Source organism: Pinus tabuliformis, chromosome 6 (assembly GCF_031772625.1).
Source record: "Pinus tabuliformis cultivar Carrire ecotype Pingquan chromosome 6, CPIR1, whole genome shotgun sequence".
In the NCBI taxonomy this organism is placed as follows: domain Eukaryota; kingdom Viridiplantae; phylum Streptophyta; class Pinopsida; order Pinales; family Pinaceae; genus Pinus; species Pinus tabuliformis.
This window is the reverse complement of record NC_142292.1, coordinates 1,858,279,312-1,858,299,603: the sequence shown is the minus strand read 5'-3', so window position 1 is coordinate 1,858,299,603 and position 20,292 is coordinate 1,858,279,312. Positions and strand designations below refer to the sequence as shown.

Below are 20,292 nucleotides of genomic sequence, written 5' to 3'. Positions count from 1 at the left end.
GTTTGGAAAACTAACTTGACTTGAGGCTAATTGGAGTTCTGGTTGTCATAGCCTACTCTAGTTCATTTTCTTAGTATAGAGTCTAGAACTCAATCTTAAGTAGAAATGTTAATAGATATAGTTCTCTCCATTCACTTTCTTGCATTAAACAACAATTTTATGATGTTTTTTTTGGTGTCTTGGTATCTAAGTCATGAATGATCCCAAGTTTTGGCATGAAACAACAAATTTATGATAATATTTGTTCAATTATATTTTATGCATTCACAAGATTATATATTCACAATTCACTTTATTGAACGTTGATGCCAACTAGCATTACAAATAGGGAGGTAACTTGCTAACAATTACAAATAGGCAAGAATATTTTGTATATTATTGTCAATTTAGATGATCATTTTTTTCCCTATGGTAGACAAAATGTTAAATAGATAGTAAACATTTTGGGTTGGTGTATGCAGATGCATCAATCTTCTGAGAGAAATCTTGATGGGAACCCTTCTATGCTTGTTTGGGGGACTAACATCAGTGCTCGAGATGTTAATCAAGCAGTTTAACGTTTTCTAAGGAATTATAGAGATGATCCTTCATATCTTGAGGGAAAATACATGCAGATTTTAAAGCAAGTCATAATTGTTCGTGCTTTTATTTTTATTTGTTCTCCACTTATTAACAGGTTCTAACTGCTATATACTCTTTGTGTGGATGTCTTATATTTTGTGTTGACTACATTAGTTGACAACCCCTATAGACAATGGAAGTAGAAGGCAATTCTTTGAACATTGATGCAATGAACATCTTGGATTATGGTGAAGACCTTTATGGGAATATGGTTATATACCCCCTTGAAGTTCTTTCTATTTTTGATATAATTTTGATGGATGTTGGTGTTCGCCTTAAACATTTATGGGAGAAGAACATATAGGTAGGTGGACTACAATCCTATCAAGTTTCATGTGTCAAGTCTATATCTCATCTTCAACTTATGGTTTCATTTGCATGGTGCTTTCAAATTGACCGCCCCATAAAATTGTATAAAATATTTATTTTTATTTACATAACTGCTTTTGTATTCAGGCAAGAATATTCAATCTCAAAGGTACTAGTTAACATGCGAGATTTAAATCCCTCAAATAGGATTTGGTGAGCAGTGCATTTTTTTCTATGCTATCTAATCTCTTTATCCATTTTGTTCAATGCTCCTTTTTGGTAGAAGATAAGCCTAGGTTGAGTTGGCCTTGAAATCTAGATATTGAGAAAATTATTTTAGTGAAAGGGATGATTATACGTTGTAGCTCAATAATTCCATAAATCAAAGAGGAAATTTTCAGATGCCTTGTTTGTGGCTATGCTCCACCACCAGTGCCCATTGATAGAGGTATTCATCTGCTTGAGTGCAACTATAATTTTGTTTTGTAGTTATAGCTTTTGACTGTAGCTTGTGTTTCTTCATTATTTTATAGTTTCTTGCATAGAATAGAGTTTATACTGAAGGGAAAATAATTCAATTTTAGAGTGATGCATCAATGTTCATGATTTATTCATGCCATTGGAAGTAGTTCTCAACCTCTCTTAGTGAATACTACTCATTGTCTATGAACATGGTTGTGTCTCAAAAGAGGTTCAAAAATGTATTTGGAAACTCATGTTTTTACTCATAACCTGACTACTAGGTCAAATTGATGAACCTACTTGACGTGGAAGGCCAAAATGTGCTGCTATGAACTTCATGACTTTGGCTCATAATAGATGTAGGTAACACTAACTATCAATATATTTGAGTTAAATAGTAATCTAGTTGTTGAATTTGCATTATTACAATGTCCTCCTTCTCATTTTTTTTGGGGTCACATTTGCTAAAAAACAGATCGTAAGGATGCAAGAAAGCCTGATGCCATTCCAAAGGGGGAAACCCCACATAGAGTGAGCTTGTTAATGCATGAAAAGCTAGTGGATGCTGCCAAAATTGGTGATAGAGTTGAGGTAGAGAGTGATTTACGAAAATTATTTTTTGTAGAAAAAATATCGTTGTGAAAGGCATTTTGATCATGGCTTGTGAATATTTGGTAGGTAACTGGAATCTTTACGGCCATGAGTGTTAGATTAGGCCCAAAATACAAGACAGTAAAATCCCCTTTTAAGGTATGATCCTGTCCCAAAGTTATTTTGCATGTGCTTGGATATTTGTTCTTCTTACTATGCATTATAAATGAAAGTTATAAATGTTGTTTGTTTGCATACTTACATCGACTGCCTTCACTTAAAGAAGGAAGACTAGACACAACTGCAAGATGAAGATCCAATGGAGTGTGATGCCACTAGCGACAGTTTTGCTTCTTTTCAAGAAGGCGATAGTTCATTTGCTGAGTATGAAGCCAAGGTATAAATTTAGTCTCATCTTCACCTTTTCACCGTAATAATACATTTACTGAATTCATTAACATGTAATTCTATTTTTTAGGTTGAGAAGTTGAAAGAGATGTCATGGCAAATTGATATCTACGAGAAGTTAACTAGGTTGTTGGCTCTTTATCTCTTTCATTTCTAGTAATTCTTGTACCTGTACTGTGATCCAACCCTTGAAGTTACTATTCTTGTTGGAAACAAATTTTGGGGGAATTCCAGTAAAGTTAGCCATAGGTGTCACTTTCCATGGTGACATCAACACTTTGCTTGTTTAGGACCCAAGTACGTTTAAGTCTCAACTACTTCAGTATGTACACAAGTTGGCTCCTTGAGGTATTTATACAAGTGGTTGATGAAGCTTTGCAGTTGGCTTGATTGCTTATGTGTCAAAGGATCATGAAGTTGGTGAAACGGTATGTTTAATGACTCTGATGTTGCATCATTGAGTCTTTTAATAGGCAACAATGGAACAGTAACAACCATTGAAATTTTGGATTAATAATTAGTTTTTGAATTTAATAGGTATTGGAAAGTGAAGCACTAGTATTGAGCAATAGAGGCATTTGTTACATAAATGAGTTTGACAAGATGTCATATAATTCTCGAAGCATGCTACATGAGGTGGGATTTCCCTCTTCAAATCAGTTGACTAAATATTATGCATTCAATGGTTTTCTCTTGATCAAGCTTACCCACATTATATTGTATTTCCTACACTTTTTTGTCATTTCTTAATGTGGTATTCTATTTGAGGTAGGTGATGGAACAATAGACAATGTTAGTTTCCAAGGTTGGGATCATTGAACCCGTTAATGCTGGAACATCTGTGTTAGCATGTGCTAACCCTAGTGGTTCACACTACAATCAGAGACTTTCATTCATTGACAATATCCAACATCCTCCAACATTGCTCTCGAGGTAAAGTTTAGTCATTGTTGTGGGCATGGTATGAGTCCTTACGAGGTTTGCTTACTTTTAAAATCCACAAAATTAATGGTTTACACTTGTAGGTTTGATTTGATTTACTTGGTTCTTGATAAAGTTGATGAGAAAATTGATCAACACTTTGCAAGGCATTTTGTTGCATTGCATTCACGATTGCATTATGAAGAGCATGAGGTATGGAATTATGTCTACTTCTTGGGATGGCTTCCTATGATACTTGGAGCGAATTATTCCAGTTTACATGACTGAAATTATGTCATTTCTCATTACAGGACCTAAGGGTGGACACATTGGATGTATCAACCCTAACTTCATTATATATCAATCATACAATACAACACAGACATCCCAAGATATCTGATGAGGCTACAGAGGATCTTACCCATGGTTATGTTGAAATGCGCTGGAGGATCTTACCTATCAAATTTATTCCTCTGCAACACCATGGGCTTGTCAAGAGTTTCTTTGTTCCTAGTTACTTCAAGGTTTTCTAGTGAGTGTATGTTCACTTGACTACAATTGTCCTTGGGAAAATAACTTTATTAGACTCCAAATCAAATAAATTGCACAACTATGCTAATATAATTTTGGAATTTTTTAATTTCTAGTATGCCTCTCTATTTAAATTCCCTTTATTGGTGGAATTCACATTTTGATGTCTGATACAAATCTGATTCTTGATAATGAAGCTCTTTGCACAGGCCCAATATTTTTCAAATAGCAAATGGCTTCCACCAAACAACTAACAATGCCTTGTGGCTGGAAATACCATTGGCGGGAAGGGATGTTTATGATCCATCTTGTGCCCAATCATTCTTGGATCCATAGAACAAATGTTCACCACAACCATAATGATATTTTTACTAAGACAATTCCAGTGGGATTGACAGGATAATGCATTTCAATGCCATTCTTTATAATCTAGTTCAAGTTGTAAGATGTGATAGACTTAAATGAAAGAGATTAATTTCACAAGGTAGTCATTTTTATTTTTTATAGAGCCTGAAAGAAGAGTGAACTTGCAAGAAATGAAGAAAATCCTTTATACAGGCTAACATGAATTTCCTAGTATGCATATGAGTCTTGAACCTTGATATGGAAAAAAGCTTGCTACAAGCTATAGTGATTACAATTTAAATGTTTCTCCATAAAGCAATAGACTTGGAAGGCCTCTCTCTCCTTTGTCAAGGATTGGAGTTGGAAAACCTTCCTCTCCACTCTCTAGGTTAAGAGGTGGAAGGGTTGCCTCTCCACCAAGAGTTGGAATTGGAAGGGATCCTTCTCTATTAAGTGTTGTTGGCAAGAGTGCTCCTCTGGCATCATCAAGGATTGGAGTTGGAAGGACTCCTTCTCCATCAAGGATTGTTGGAAGGCAGAATGACAGGAATGCAAAGAAGGATAATGGGTGGGAAATTCCTTGGGTTGGAAAGGTGATGGAGATTGCCTCGGGAAACTTGACACTGCTAATACGAGTGTGGCATATGGTTCAAGGAATGGATATGATTGGAGGCATCAACCAATGCATGGTGCTCTAATTTATTCCTATGGAAATTAAAGGGGCTAGAGATATCTTCATGGACTACTTTCACTTGTACAACCACCTCACAAAATTGATATAATATGTAGTAGAATGGTGTCTAGAAACTAGATAAATTTTAAGGAAGAAGAATACTTATGGGAGGATCTGGGCCCAAGATTGGAAAATCATGGAAGAGGAAGTGATAACTCAAGGAAAGATGATTATTTTACTGGTGATGTAAAGAAGTGGTTAGGCTTAGAGAGAAAGAGAGAGAGAAAAGAATGGGTTTGGAACCTGCTCTTCCTGATAGTAATTGTCATATGGATGGACCCTTGTCTCATGTGGATAGACCTATGATGAGTGAGAAGGAGAGACGACCTCCTAAAAGGGTAGGCTTCCTTTTTCTCTTTTCTCTTTTTTTATCTAATTATTTCGATGACAAATTATTACTCATTTCCTTTTTTCATTCTTGTTGTTTAGTGATTTCCTTAGCATGTAAAGATAAAGGATGTCTGACAATGAATTTTTGCTTAATGTAGGAGTCTGACGAGCACTGACCATCTTCTTTTTTGCAATTAGGTATTTTGTCTCGAAATATCAGGGATACTTCCACATAGATATCATCCTTGTTGTAAAGTAGTCAAGGTGCATTAGAACTTCGACCTGTAATGGGTCAGCCTCCTCACCAATCACATGAAAATAATAACCCAACTTCACAATCAATGTTGAGAACACTTCAAGTTTTTTTTCCTAGTAACAACAATTCAAGTTCTAGCTTGGCATCTTCATTCAATTTAACATATTATGTTGGTCACCTTGTGGCTTTAGTGAATGACTCTAGGTCAACAGGTACATAAATTCCATTAGGAATAGTACCAAAATCTCGGGAAAATCCTGGATCTTCCCTTGGCTTTGATACTCTTAGCTTTGAATTCATGTTTCCTATGACACCATCATTGAGCAACATTCCATTCTCACAAATTCAACAATCACAAATAATTTATTCTCTGTCCCATATCACACAATCAATATGGCCTTCTATGCAAACTCTGCCACCTCTACCTCCATCTGCACCACCTCTTCAACATTAATAGTTTCAAATGCTAAACCATCAACATTAGATTAATTTCATGAAGCCTAGTCTATCAAAAGTTCAACTTCCTTCTCTTTATTCCCAAGGTCATTCTTCATAGTCCTTTCAAAAATCTCCATGGTGAGATTTTAGTGTTCCCTTCTTACTTTTTGTTTTAAACAAGGAAAATCTTAATGGATCGATATTGCATGGGCTTTAGATAGTTGGGTTGATTTTTTATCACAAAACATATGCCATTTATCTAGATTTGTCTAGATAATTGGGATCTTTTTGTACAACTATAAACACTAAATTATTTCTATTTATTTTGGTAATTCAACTTTTCTGCAAGCATGTCCTTTTCCAATATGGGAAAATTATGATGAAATTTTTTTGATTTACAACCTTTGAAAGAATCTTTTGGTTAAGCAGCCACATATGGGGAGTCTTCTTTGCCAGATATGGGAAGGGCTTGCACCTAGTCCTATATCCAACAAGACTTGCATACACAGGCGTGATGACTTTCTTGGATGGGTGAGATGGCGCATGGGAGGCAAAGGCATATGATATTTCATACCTCAGTTAGGGTATGAAACACACCCTATTTATCATCATACCAAAACCTTGTTGACAGCTATAGTTACTTTTGATTGAGTTTTAAATTCCATTAGGATATATTTATTGGTGGATCTCCAAAAGCATAGTGAGAATGTGGGTGCCTGATAAGCATGAAATTACAAATGAACGCTAACTTTGTCTAGTTAAAAACAAGTATTTATGCCTTCCATACTAGACAAATGCTTGAGAAATGCATTATGGCTACATGGATAACTTTTGTAGATCAATGAAATCAACAATAATATTGTAGAATCTTATTGGATTTATCTCAATATATTACTATTACATGCCACACAAAATCTTCTTTGATGTCATTCAATATCTTACTATTATTAGGCACACCTTCAGAAAATATTTTAGCATATTACATTTTTCATTCTTATGCAACACCATGGGCTTGTGAATGGTGTCTCAGTTCTTAGTTACTTCAAGGTTTGCTAGTCAACGTATGCTCACTCAACCACAATTTTCCTTTGGAAAATAACTTTATTAGACTCCAAACCAATTAAATTACAAAACTACGCTAACATAATTTTGGAATTTCTTAAATTTCTACTATGTGTCTTTGTTTAAATTCCCTTTATTAGTGGAATTCTCATTTTTCTGTCTAATATGAATTTGATTCTTGATAATGAAGCTCTTTTCACATGCCCAATATTTTTCAAATATCTAAAGGCTTCCACCAAACAGCTAACAATGCCTTGTGGCTAGAAATACCATTGGTGGGAAGGGATGTTTATGATCCATCTTCTGCCCAACCATTTTGGGATCCATAGAACAAATGTTCACCACAACCATAATGATATTTTATGAAGACAATTCCAATGGGATTGACAAGATAATGCATCTCAATGCCATTCTTTATAATCTGCATCAAGTTGTAAACTATGATAGACTAAAATGAAAGAGATTAATTTCACAAGGCATTCATTTTTCTGTATTATAGCTAAAATAAGAGTGAAGTTGCAAGAAATGAAGAAAATCCTTTATACAGGCTAACATGAATTTCTCTAGTATGGATGTGAGTCTTGAACTTGGATATGGACAGAAGCCTACTACAAACTATAGTGATTACAATTTCAATTTTTCTCCATAAATAATTAGACTTGGAAGGCCTCTTTCTCCTTTGTCAAGATTTGTAGTTGGAAAACCTTCCTCTTCACTCTCTAGGTTAATACGTGGAAGGGTTGCTTCTCCACCAAGAGTTGGAATTGGAAGGATCCTTCTCTATTAAGTGTTGTTGGTAAGAGTACTCCTCTATCATCATCAAGAATTGGAGTTGAAAGGACTCCATCTCCATCAAGGATTGTTGGAAGGCTGAATGATAGGAATGCAGAGAAGGATAATGGGTGGAAAAGGCCTTGGGTTGGAAAGGTGATGGATATCACTTCGGGCAACTTGACACTTCTAATACGAGTGTGGCATATGGTTCAATGAATGGATATGATTGGAGGCATCAGCCAAGGCATGGTGCTCTAATTGATGCCTATGGAAATTACAGGGGCTAGAGATCTCTGCGTGGGGTACTTTCACTTGTACAACCACCTCAGGAAATTGATATAATATGCACTAGAATGATGTCTAGAAACTAGCAAAATTGTGAGGAAAAAGAATACTTGTGGGAAGATATGAGCCCAAGATTGGAAAATCATGGAAGAGGAAGTGATAACCCAAGGAAAGATGATTATTATCTTGGTGATCTACATAAGTGGTTAGGCTGAGAGAGAGAGAGAGAGAGAGAGAGAGAGAGAGAGAGAATAATGGGTCTGGAACTTGCTCTTCCTGACAGTGATTGGCATATACATGGACCCTTGTCTCATATGGATATATCTATGATGAGTGATAAGGAGAGATGACCTCCTAGAAGGGTAAGCTATGTTTCTCCCTACTCTCTTTTTTTATCTAATTATTTCGATGACAAATTATTAACCATTTCCTTTTTACATTCTTGTTATTTTAATTATTTCCTTAGCATGTAAAGATAAAGGATGTCTGACAATGATAATTTTTTTCTGTAAATAATGGGTCTGGAACCTGCTCTTCCTGACAGTGATTGGCATATGCATGAACCCTTGTCTCATATGGGTATATCTATGATGAGTGATAAGGAGAGACGACCTCCTAGAAGGGTAAGCTATGTTTCTCCCTACTCTCTTTTTTTATCTAATTATTTCGATGACAAATTATTACCCATTTCCTTTTTTCATTCTTGCCATTTTAATGATTTCCTTAGCATGTAAAGGTAAACGATGTATGACAATGATATTTTTTTTTTTGTATTCAAGCTTCCGTGATCCATAATGAATTAAACAAAGTCTTTCGGTAGAAATCACATGAGAGAATTTTTTGGTTGATGCGTTTCAAACCAACAAGTGTGGTTCATCATCATTATCCTGATGATGAACCACACTTGTTGGTTTGAAACGCGTCGGCCAAAAAATTCTCTCATGTGATTTCTACTGAAAGACTTTGTTTAAATGATATTTTTCTTAATGTAGGAGTCTGAAGAGCACCAACCATCTTCTCTTCTACAATCAGGTATTGTGTCTTGAAATATCAAAGATATCATCTTTGCTACAAAGTAGTCAAGGTGCATTAGAACATCGACCTGTAATGGGTCGGCCTCCTCACCAGTCACATCAAAATAATAGCCCAACTTCACAATCAAGGTTGAGAACACTTCAAGTTTTTGTTCCTGGTGACAACAATTCAAGTTCTAGTTTGGCATCTTCATTCAGTTTAACATATTCTGCTGGTCACCCTGTGGCTTTAGTGAATGACTCTAGGTCTACAGGTACAGAAATTCCATTAGGAATGGTACCAAAATATTGAGAAAATGTTGGATCTTCCCTTGGCTTTGATACCCTGAGATTTGAATTCTAGTTGTCTATGACACCATCATCGAGAAACATTCCATTCTCACAAAGGCAACAATCAAAAAGAATTTCTTCTATGTCTCCTATCACACAATCTATATGGCCTTCTATGTAAAATCTGCCACCTCTACCTCCATCTGCACCCCCCCTTCAACATAAATAGTTTCAGATGCTAAACCATCAACATTAGACTAATTTCATGAAGCCAAGTCAATCAAAAGTTCAACTTCCTTCTCTTTATTCCCAAGGTCATTCTTCACAGTCCTTTCAACAATCTCCATGGTGAGATTTTAGTGTTCCCTTCTTTCTTTTTGTTTTAAACAGGGAAAATCTTAGTGGATCGAGACTACATGGGCTTTAGATAGTTGGGTTGATTTTGTATCACAACACATATGGAATTTATCTAGATTTATCCAGCTAATTGGGATCTTTTTGTATAACTATAGACACTAAATTATTTCTATTTATTTGGGTAATTCAACTTTGCTACAAGCATGTCCTTTTCTAGTATGGGAATATTACGATGAAATATAGCTAGTTTACAACATTTGAAAGAATATCTTGGTTAAGTAGCCACAGATGGGGATTTTGATGTGCCAGATATGTGAGGAGCTTGCACCTAGTCCCATATCCAACAAGACTTGCATACACAGGCGTGATGACTTTCGTGGATGGGCGTGATAGCCCATGGGAGGCAAAGGGATCTGAGATTTTTGTACCTCGGTTAGTGTATGAAACACAACCTCTTTATCATCATACCAAGACCCTGTTGACTGATATAGTTACTTTTTATTTATTTTTAACTTCCATTAGGATATATTTATGGGTGGATCTTCGAAGCCATGGTGAGAATGTGGGTGCTTGGTAAGCATGAAATTACAAATGAATGTTGACTTTGTCTACTTAAACACAAGTATTTATGCCTTCCATACTAGCCAAATTCTTGATAAATGCATTACGGCTACATGGATATCTTATGTAGATCAATGACATCAGCAATAACATTGTAGAATCTTATTGGATGTCATTCAATATTTTACTATTGCAAGGCACACAAAATCTTATTTGATGTGATTCAATATCTTAATATTACAAGGAACACCTTCAAAAAATATTTTGGCATATTGCATTTTCCATTCTTGTGCAACACCATGGGCTTGTGAAGGGTGTCTATGTTCTTAGTTACTTCAAGACTTTCTAGTCAACGTATGTTCACTCGACTACAATTGTCCTTGGGAAAATAACTTTATTAGACTCTAAACTAATTAAATTACACAACTACGTTAATATAATTTTTGAAATTTTTTAATTTCTACTACGTGTCTTTGTTTGAATTCTCTTTATTGGTGGAATTCTCATTTTGTTGTTTGATACAAATTTGTTCCTTGATAATGAATCTCTTTGCACAGGCCCAATATTTTTCAAATAGCTAATGGCTTCCACCAAACAGCTGACAGTGCCCTGTGGCTGTAAATACCATGGGTGGGAAGGGATGTTTATGATCCATCTTGTGCTCAACCATTCTAGGATGCATAGAAAAAATGTTCACCACAACCATAATGATATTTTTACAAAGACAATTCTAGTGGGCTTGATAGGAAAATGCATTTCAATGCCATTCTTTATAATCTTCTTCAAGTTGTAATCCATGATAGACTGAAATGAAAGAGATTAATTTCACAAGGTAGTCATTTTTCAATATTATAGCTGAAAGAAGAGTGAAGTTGCAAGAAATGAAGAAAATCCTTTATTTAGGCTAACATCAATGACTCTAGTATGGATATGAGTCTTGAACATGGATATGGACAGAAGCCTACTACAAGCTATAGTGATTACAATTTCAATGTTTCTCCATAAAGCATTAGACTTGGAAGGCCTCTCTCTCCTTTGTCAAGGATTGGAGTTGTAAAACCTTCCTCTCCACTCTCTAGGTTAAGAGGTGGAAGGGTTGCCTCTCCACCATGAGTTGGAATTGGAAGGGATCCTTATCTATTAAGTGTTGTTGGCAAGAGTGCACCTCTGACTTCATCAAGAATTGGAGTTGGAAGGGCTCCTTCTCCATCAAGGATCGTTGGAAGGCTGAATGACAGGAATGCAAAGAAGGATAATGGGTGTGAAATACCTTGGCTTGGAAATGTGATGGATATCCCCTCAAGAAACTTGACACTGCTAATACAAGTGTGGCATATGGTTCAAGGAATGGATATGATTGGAGGCATCAGCTAATGCATGGTTCACTAATTGATGCCTATGGAAATTATAGGGGATAGAGATATCTGAATGGACTACTTTCACTTGTACAACAACCTCAGGAAATTGATATAATATGCAGTAGAATGGTTTCTAGAAACTGGTGAAATTCTGAGGAAGAAGAATAATTGTGGGAGGATATGAGCCTGTTGTGGCCACCAACAACCCCCCTCCTTATTTAGTATTAGCAATAACACTATATAAGTGGGGACCCTTGGTCAATTTTTTTTAAAAAAATCAGTTAGTGCTTATATATCACTCCTTAAGAAATATCGCATCGCACCAAGAATGATAGGGTATTTTCTTATGAGTTAAAATGATAAAATGCGAAATTGCAATGTAAACTCCATCGCATCGCATCCATTAATGAACACTCACGTTGGAAAACCTTAAAATCTCCGATATGTGATATCGCATATTGCATATCGCAAAGTCTCATAAAATACACATAACAATTAAACAATTAAGCGATCTGCGATCTTGCGATATTGCGATCTGCGATCTTTACGATATTGCGATCAAACAACCTTGCGATAGAACAACACGATGAAAGTGCGGTAATGCGATACAACGATATGCGATACTGTGATGCAATTCACAGAAACATTCCATCGTAAATTTTCCTGGCTCAATATTCAAGGAAAAGTTTTCCATAAACCAAGAACTGGTTACACGCTTTAATGATAATTAATGAGTGATATGCCAGTTGTTAATAAAATATGGTTTTTTGTTGTTCGAAGAGCCAGTTCACGTAAGGTGGCGTGTTTTTGCATATCCGTGGCATTTAAAGCTTTCCTGTCATTATTTATTATCATTACTCTCTCCTCACTTGTGAACTGCAGGAATGAAGAACAAAAGTTATGCAAAGCAATGTGAAGCAAGCTATGGGGAAAAAGGGTAAGGCTCCAATGTCCAAAGACAGAGAAAAGGCACCCTTACAAACAGGTACCGCATGCAATAGAGCCGCAGATTCACAGAATACTATTGAGCCATCCATTACAGATCTTTCATATACAGCCATGGTAAAATGGGTACTGAGCGATGCTGATATCAAAGACAGACAGTTTAATGCTCAGGGTCAAGAGCTCATGAAAGCATTATTTTTACAATTTTTGAGCTTTATACCCGATAAAGAAAGAGGCACAAAAAGTCGAAAAACGCGTCAGAGAAGCCCGGATCAAAGAACAGAGGCAGTTTCCGATGCGCGATTAGCGCCTAGCGCTAATCACGCATTGCTGAGAAAATTACTCGAGAAGGAAAGCTTCTAACTGCTTAGTCAACTGTAAGCCCGAAAATTGCAAGAAATCAATGATAAAAAGAAAGTGGAAACAGAAAGCTAAAGAAAAGGTAGAAGCAATTCAAGGGTTAACCAAGTTGAACTGGGATTATTACTGGGCATACATGGTAAAACCACATAGTTAGTGGATGACTCTCAAGCATATCATCGATTTTGCTGAAAAGATGGTGCCAGCTCTTGCCAATTCTGTTTGCTTAGCTCAACCAAAAGTGGAATACAGTCAGCTGACTCTACTCAAGAAAATACTGAATGCTTGCAACGTTAAGGAGAAAATACAGAAATACTTAGATATTAGATTTAATTTTAGAAATAGTTTTGTTTTATTGTTTCTTAGAAAAAGGACGGTCATTTAAACCTTATCCTAAATTTTTGTAAATAAGTTATTTAGTTAGTAGTATTTAAACCCTTCTCATGCATTTAGAGAAGGGTCCAGAAATTTATCAAAAACTTCTCCTCAGAACATGCAGTTTTGCACCCTCCGAGGAGGTTTTGATGAATGAATGGAACAGGATTTGTTGATGTTTGCATTTAATATCTGCTACTGATGTTGCACTTCTGTACTCTTAGTGGATGTTAGAGCAAGGAGAGATAAATCATTGTTGCTTGAAGCTCATGAGTAGGACTAGTTATAAATGGTACTTTTATCTCTTAACCATTTCTGCTTATGTGTTAAAGTGATATACAGTTTTAGTTGTTTATGTATTACTGCATGAATGCATGAGTTATCATTTGGCACTTTTGTACGGTGATAGCTATTTATTTATGCTTAATGTATGAATAGCTCATTATGCGATATGTTTTTCACAACTATTTCGTCTAACTTTTTATGCGAAGTGGTTCATCCTTATTGATTTCCTTTCTCATAATAGTTGAATGATCTTTATTACTAGTTGTTATTTGAAATCTTTTTAGATTGCATAATAGAAGAATTACATCCCAGGTTAATATAGACTTAGATATTGCTTCTTATTAGATTACAATAGCATAGCATTAGATTAAAGTTAAAATTAGAATATCTCAATTAGGAACTGTTAGATCAGGAACATCAAATTCTACACACACACACTCATAGATTGGGAAACTGGTCCCATATCCCCAGTCGGACCCGCTATACCAAACGGATAAGGAGCTGCCAACCAAGGTCCGGACCGGGTGGGTATCCCCCTTGTTGTAAACCTGATTTTCGGGGCTTCAACATATTTGGTGCTAGAAGGAAGGTCCAAACTATGAATGGCAAGTAAATCTAAATATGAATACCATTCTGAGAGTAAATCGCCCTCACCATCTCCCCCGACTTCTCCATTACACTTAGATCTAGAGTTAGAAGTCGCTCGAGCATCAACCGCTGCTACAAACCCTGACATTTCAGAACAATCTACTATTGAACCTCCTGAAGTCGAATCTTTGATTCACAAACTTCAGCGATTTTCTATTTCTCCTCAAAAATCTGATAAATCTCAAGGCAGCATGACTTCACAATATAACCCTGCCCATCCCCTGACCAGATTAAAGGGTGAAAAGTTTGGTGTTCAACCAACTGAATTACCTCTTCCCACAAGGAAAAGAGCAAGGAAATCACCTAAGGAGTCCGACATCGAGACTCTTTCGTCATCATCATCCATCTCAACTTCTTCATTGCGAAGTCAACCATCCACTCCTCCACTTCAGATCATTGTCCATCCATCCACTGGAACCCCCACAACTCCTCCTCAATCATCTACAATCGTAATATCCTCATATTCCCAACTGCAGGGATCATCTTCTGCACTTTCCTCTATTAGTAGTTCACCAATGGCCCAATCTCCATGGAATAACCCTGGGGCAGTCTTGATGCCTGCACCCTTGAGTCAAATACCGGCCCATCCTGAGAAATGGCTGCCTAAGTTTAATCCCGAGGCAGACATGCTAGCAGAAGAGCATATAAACAACTTTATGCTATCCATTAATCTCAATGGGGTTATTAATGAAGATGTTGTTGTTCGACTATTTCCTTATACTTTGCAAGGAACAACCGGATCATGGTATTTCTCATTACCCTCTGGATCCATCACTAGTTGGGACATCTTCCAAGAGCAATTCTTGACCAATTTTGGTGATGACAGGTCTACGGCAACGCTAATCAATGACCTATCTAACCTTAGAGCCGAGTCAAGAGAGCCTATCAAAGATTTCAATTTACGTTTCAATAAAATCCTAAACAAAATTCTTACTGCTTCCCAGCCCAGCGAAGAAGTGCGAAGTGAATGGTATATCACTACTCTACCATCAAACATAGCAATCTTCGTGGACAGGGCTAATAAAACAACCTTAGCCGAAAACATGAAAGAAGCAATAGCGGTGGAGAAACGTATAATAGCCTTAGAGAAGAAATCCGCGATAGAGGAACGGAAATCCAAGAAAGTCACCTTCAAGGAAGATTCCAAGAAGAAACAAACAAAAGATCCATTCGATTTGGAAGGACTGCAGAAAGTTCTAAAGACCATGTCTAATGAAATGGTCGACATCAAGAAGCAAGTAGCATAAACTTCTTCAAAAAAGCCCTATAGAGCTTTTAAAAGAGGCCCTTCAACGGATTCAAAGCCACCCAATGCTATTTCAAATGCTGAATCCGAAGAAGAGGAAGAGGAAATTACCACTGAAGGGAAAACTGATGAAGAAGAAGTTGTAGAGTTACAAGGAATGTGGGATTTCATCCTCCCATAAGAAGAAGATCAAGAAGTATTCCCAGTTAGCACATGAAGTAAAAATCAGCTTGATCCTCCCCAAACTACCCCTAAGCCAAAGAGCGCAAGCTCTCCAATAAAGGATAAAGTCGCAACAAAGAAAACGACATCTAAAATGACTCAAACCAACCCAGTCCAAACAGATGCATCAACTCCATCTAAAACACTGATCGTGTCGGATGAAATGGAGTACAATATTATAGAAGATATGAAAAAGACTAGGGCCAACATCACTCTTTACGAATTGAGCAAGTTAAAGCATCAACAGAAGATAATGTTGAAAGAATTACATGTTGTGCCAGTTGCACCTTTGCCTGCCGCTGTACTTTCTCAAGCTTCTCATAACATGGGAAGACCTCCAACTAATGCGACCAATAATATTGATCCAAATGACATCGCTCTAATTGGAGGAAGATCGAGATCTCATACTCCCCCGTTTCTCCTTACTTATGAAATTTTCAATAAAAATGTGCACAATTGCTTGGTGGATTCTGGTGCTTCATCGAATATTTTACCAAAGTCCATATGTGCCAAGTTAAACGTTCAACCACAGAAATCCGCTGTGCGCATAGTTCAACTAGATCGATCTCAAGTCGAAGTGATTGGCGAACTAAATCAAGTAACCATAAGGCTATCATCCAACCCAAAGGTATGTCAAGTTATTGACATTTTAGTTGCTGATATTCCATAATTTTATGGCTTAATTCTTAGCAGGGATTGGTCTGAAAAACTTCATGGATACTTCGCAACTGAATGGTCGCACATGTGGCTACCCTACAATGGTAAACCAAATCAAATAAAAGTTGAACGAGAACTACATCAGAAATACATAGTAACAGAGCTAAAGGGGGAAAATGGACCAGTAGCATATAACAGTAGTATTATTGGCAATTACTCAGTAGATTCTTTCCTCAGCAATTTTAATGCTCATACGTCACCATACTTAGAACATTCTGTTTTTTCCCAAGTCAAAAAATTTTCTCAAACGGATAGTTCAAAATGTATCAATTTTTTAGATAGCCCTGTAAATAAATCTTTGTTTTGGAAATTATTTTTTGATGGTTCTAAATCTAACGAAGGAGCAGGAGTAGGATGCATTCTAATTAGTCTAGAAGGAGATAAAATTATGAGAACATGCAGACTCGAATTTGATTGCACCAACAATACAGCAGAATATGAGGCTTTGGTCCAAGGGTTGTACAAAGCAATTGGGTTAGACGTCAAGTACCTTCAAGTTTTCGAAGACTCTGAGATTGTGGTCAGACAGGTACATAATACTATACATTGCTTATCAGGTCATTTAAAACATGATCAGTCTTTAGTTCAAGATCTAACTGAGCATTTTATAGCATTTAATATTTCTTCAATTCCCAGACTCCAAAATGTGAGTGCAGACCTTTTGGCTAACGTAGCTTCTAAGCTTATTCCTTCAGAAGATTTTAGTCCAGATAGATTTTCAATAGAATTAATCTTTAGACCATCCATTCCTGATAACATCACAAATTGGAGAGTATTCAATGACGATCCTGATATCGTAAATTTCCTCACATCTGAAGGATCCTACTCCAATCAAATAATTGACGAAGACCAACATGATCGATAATTGCAACAAGATAGCACTAACAATGTTATACCTAAGTCGGTAGTCAAGTTAGAAGACTTATACGATTTAAAAGATCGGTTTAAAAGGTCTACCAATTCAAAACTCCAAAGTTCAACTTTGAACTACGAATTAGTAAACCTAGGAACCGATGCCAAACCACAAAACATTAATCTAGGTCTCGGCCTAGCCCCTGAAGAGAAATTAGCGTATATTCGTCTTTTGAGACAATATAAAAATGTTTTTTCCTGGAATTATGATGAACTCAAAACATACGACACTTCCATCATCCAACATACTATTCCAATGATCGATAACGAAAAACCTGTCCAACAAAAGTTGAGAAAGATCCATCCCAATTTAGAGAATCAGATAAAAACTGAACTCAATAAGTTATTGAAAGCCAGAATAATCTTTACCGTCAGACATTCTAAATGGGTCTCCAATATGGTACCTGTTAGAAAGAAAAACGAAGATATTAGGATTTGCATTGACTTTCGAAACCTTAACAAAGCCTGTCAAAAAGATAATTTTCCTTTACCACCTATGGAACAAATATTGCATGGAGTGGCGGTCTCAGAATTAATGTCTTTCTTGGATGGATTTTCAGGATACAATCAAGTGTTGGTACATCCTGATGATCAATTAAAAACCACATTCAGAACTAAATGGGGCACATACACATATCGAAAGATGCCATTTGGTTTGAATAATGCTGGTGCCACATTTCAGAGAGCCATGGACATCGCATTCAAAGGTTTGGTCAATAAATATGTAGTAATTTATTTGGATGATATAACAGTGTATTCCAAGAAACGAAGCGACCATCTTAGAGATTTAAAACAAATCTTCCAACGGTGTTTAAGGTATGGAATTTCACTTAACCCAAAAAAATCTTTTTTCGCATTAAGTGAAGGGAAACTTCTAGGATTCATAGTGTCAAAATCCGGAATTCACATCGATTCCGACAGAATCAAAGAAATTTCTGAAATATCCCTACCTCACAACAAAAAAGCCATGCAATCTTTCCTTGGTCGGATCAACTTTGTAAAGAGATTCATTCCAGATTTTTCACGAATCGTGTCTCCTTTGCAAGCCATGATTAAAAAGAACTCGAATTTTAAATGGGGCCAAGATGAACATGAAGCATTCAACCTGATCAAACAAGCTATTAATAATGCTACATCTTTAGCAACTCCGAATTTTTCAGAGCCTTTTATTTTATATACATTTGCCTCAGATAAGTCATATGCTTCGATACTCACTCAAGCAAATCGAGAAAAAGTGGAAGCCCTAATTTCTTTTTTCAGTTCAAATTTACAGGGCACTGAATTAAATTATTCAGACGTGGAGAAACAGGCTTACGCTGTTTTCAAAGTAGTCAAATACTTCAAACCTTTTCTACTCAAAACCCATACTAAAGTTATAGTACTGTTTCCAGCGGTAAGGAATCTTCTAGTACAGAAGGATGTGGGTGAGAAAAGGGCCAATTGGGTTGCTTCCTTTTAGGAATATGACATTGAGATTAAACCAGCAAGCATTGTAAGAGGTCAAGGCTTTTGCAAAATGCTGGCTGGAGCATCGCAAATTTCTGAAATTCCATCTGTAGAGGTACAAATGTGCGAGTTAAGCCTAAACGATGTAGAATCATTGTACACTGATATCATTTATTATCTTAAGAATGGGTATGCTCCTTCACACCTCGATCATACTAAGAAAAGAGCTCTAAGGTTGAAAGCCAAACAATATCAGCTCATAAATGATATTCTTTTTAGAATAAATTATGATTCTGTTCTTCTTAAATGTCTTGAGAAATCTGAAGCTGAAAAAATTTTGCAGGAATTCCACGATGGGCCAGCAGGCGGACACTACGCTGGAGATGCTACTGCACATAAAATCCTGCGCGTAGGATATTATTGGCCCATGTTATTCAAAGACTCGCACAGTTACGTGAGGAAATGTCAAGTTTGCCAAACTACTGCTGGAAGACAAAAGAAGCCATCCTTGCCACTACAGCCAGTTAACATTGAGCAACCTTTCAGTCAGTGGGGATTGGACAAAATAGGTGAGATCGTTCCTCACTCTTCTAAGCAGCATAGATATATCCTTACAGCAACATATTATTTTACTAAGTGGGTAGAAGCAGTTCCACTCAAGACGGCTAATGCTGAAAATATCATTGAGTTCATAGATCAATTTATAATCACCAGGTTTGGATTGCCTTCCACTTTAATGTTTGATAATGCATCATACTTTTCTGGAAATACAATGACTAAATTTGCACTTAAAATAGGATTCAAACTTAAATATTCGACCAATTATTACCCACAAGGCAATGGGTTAGCTGAGTCTACAAATAAAAACCTAATCAGGATTATCAAAAGAACAGTTGACCAAAATCATAAAAATTGGCATAAGGCTTTGATATATGCTTTATGGGTAGACTGAATAACGCAAAAAGCTTCTAACGACACTTCTCCCTTTAATTTAGTTTATGGGAAAAAAGTGGTTCTTCCGACTCATTTGGCAATTCCCTCTTTGTCTCTAGTTCAATACATTGATAAAGTACCAACTTCCTCTTTACAGCTAAGACAAATGGAAATAATCAAATTAGAAGAACAACGAGAACAGGCTAAGAAAACCCATGCTCATCATCAAGCACTAGTAAAATCCTCTTTTGATTCAAGCATAATGACCAGAAAAGATTTTCAGATGGGAGACTTAGTTTTAAAATGGAACAAGGTTCATGAAGAGAAAGACAAACATACAAAATTTCAAAGAATGTGGCTTAGTCCTTTTCAAATTGTAGAAGTCATAGGTCCATCTACGTTTGTGTTACAGAATTTAGCAGGTAAGAGAGACTCTTTGCCTGTTAATGGACAAATTCTCAAGAAATATTTTCCATAGAAGATTATTCTTCTATTTTCGTAGAGTAGTTGTTTTTCTTTTCATAATAAAACCAGTTGTGAGTGGTTACATTAGGCAT

At 36.4% G+C, this 20,292-nt stretch overlaps 1 pseudogene; it reads left to right on the top strand.

Moving 5' to 3' along the window:
- The first annotated feature begins 305 nt into the window (after nucleotides 1-305).
- The window catches only part of LOC149266495 (DNA replication licensing factor MCM4-like), a 122,656-nt pseudogene continuing 102,669 nt past the window's right edge, over nucleotides 306-20,292 (top strand).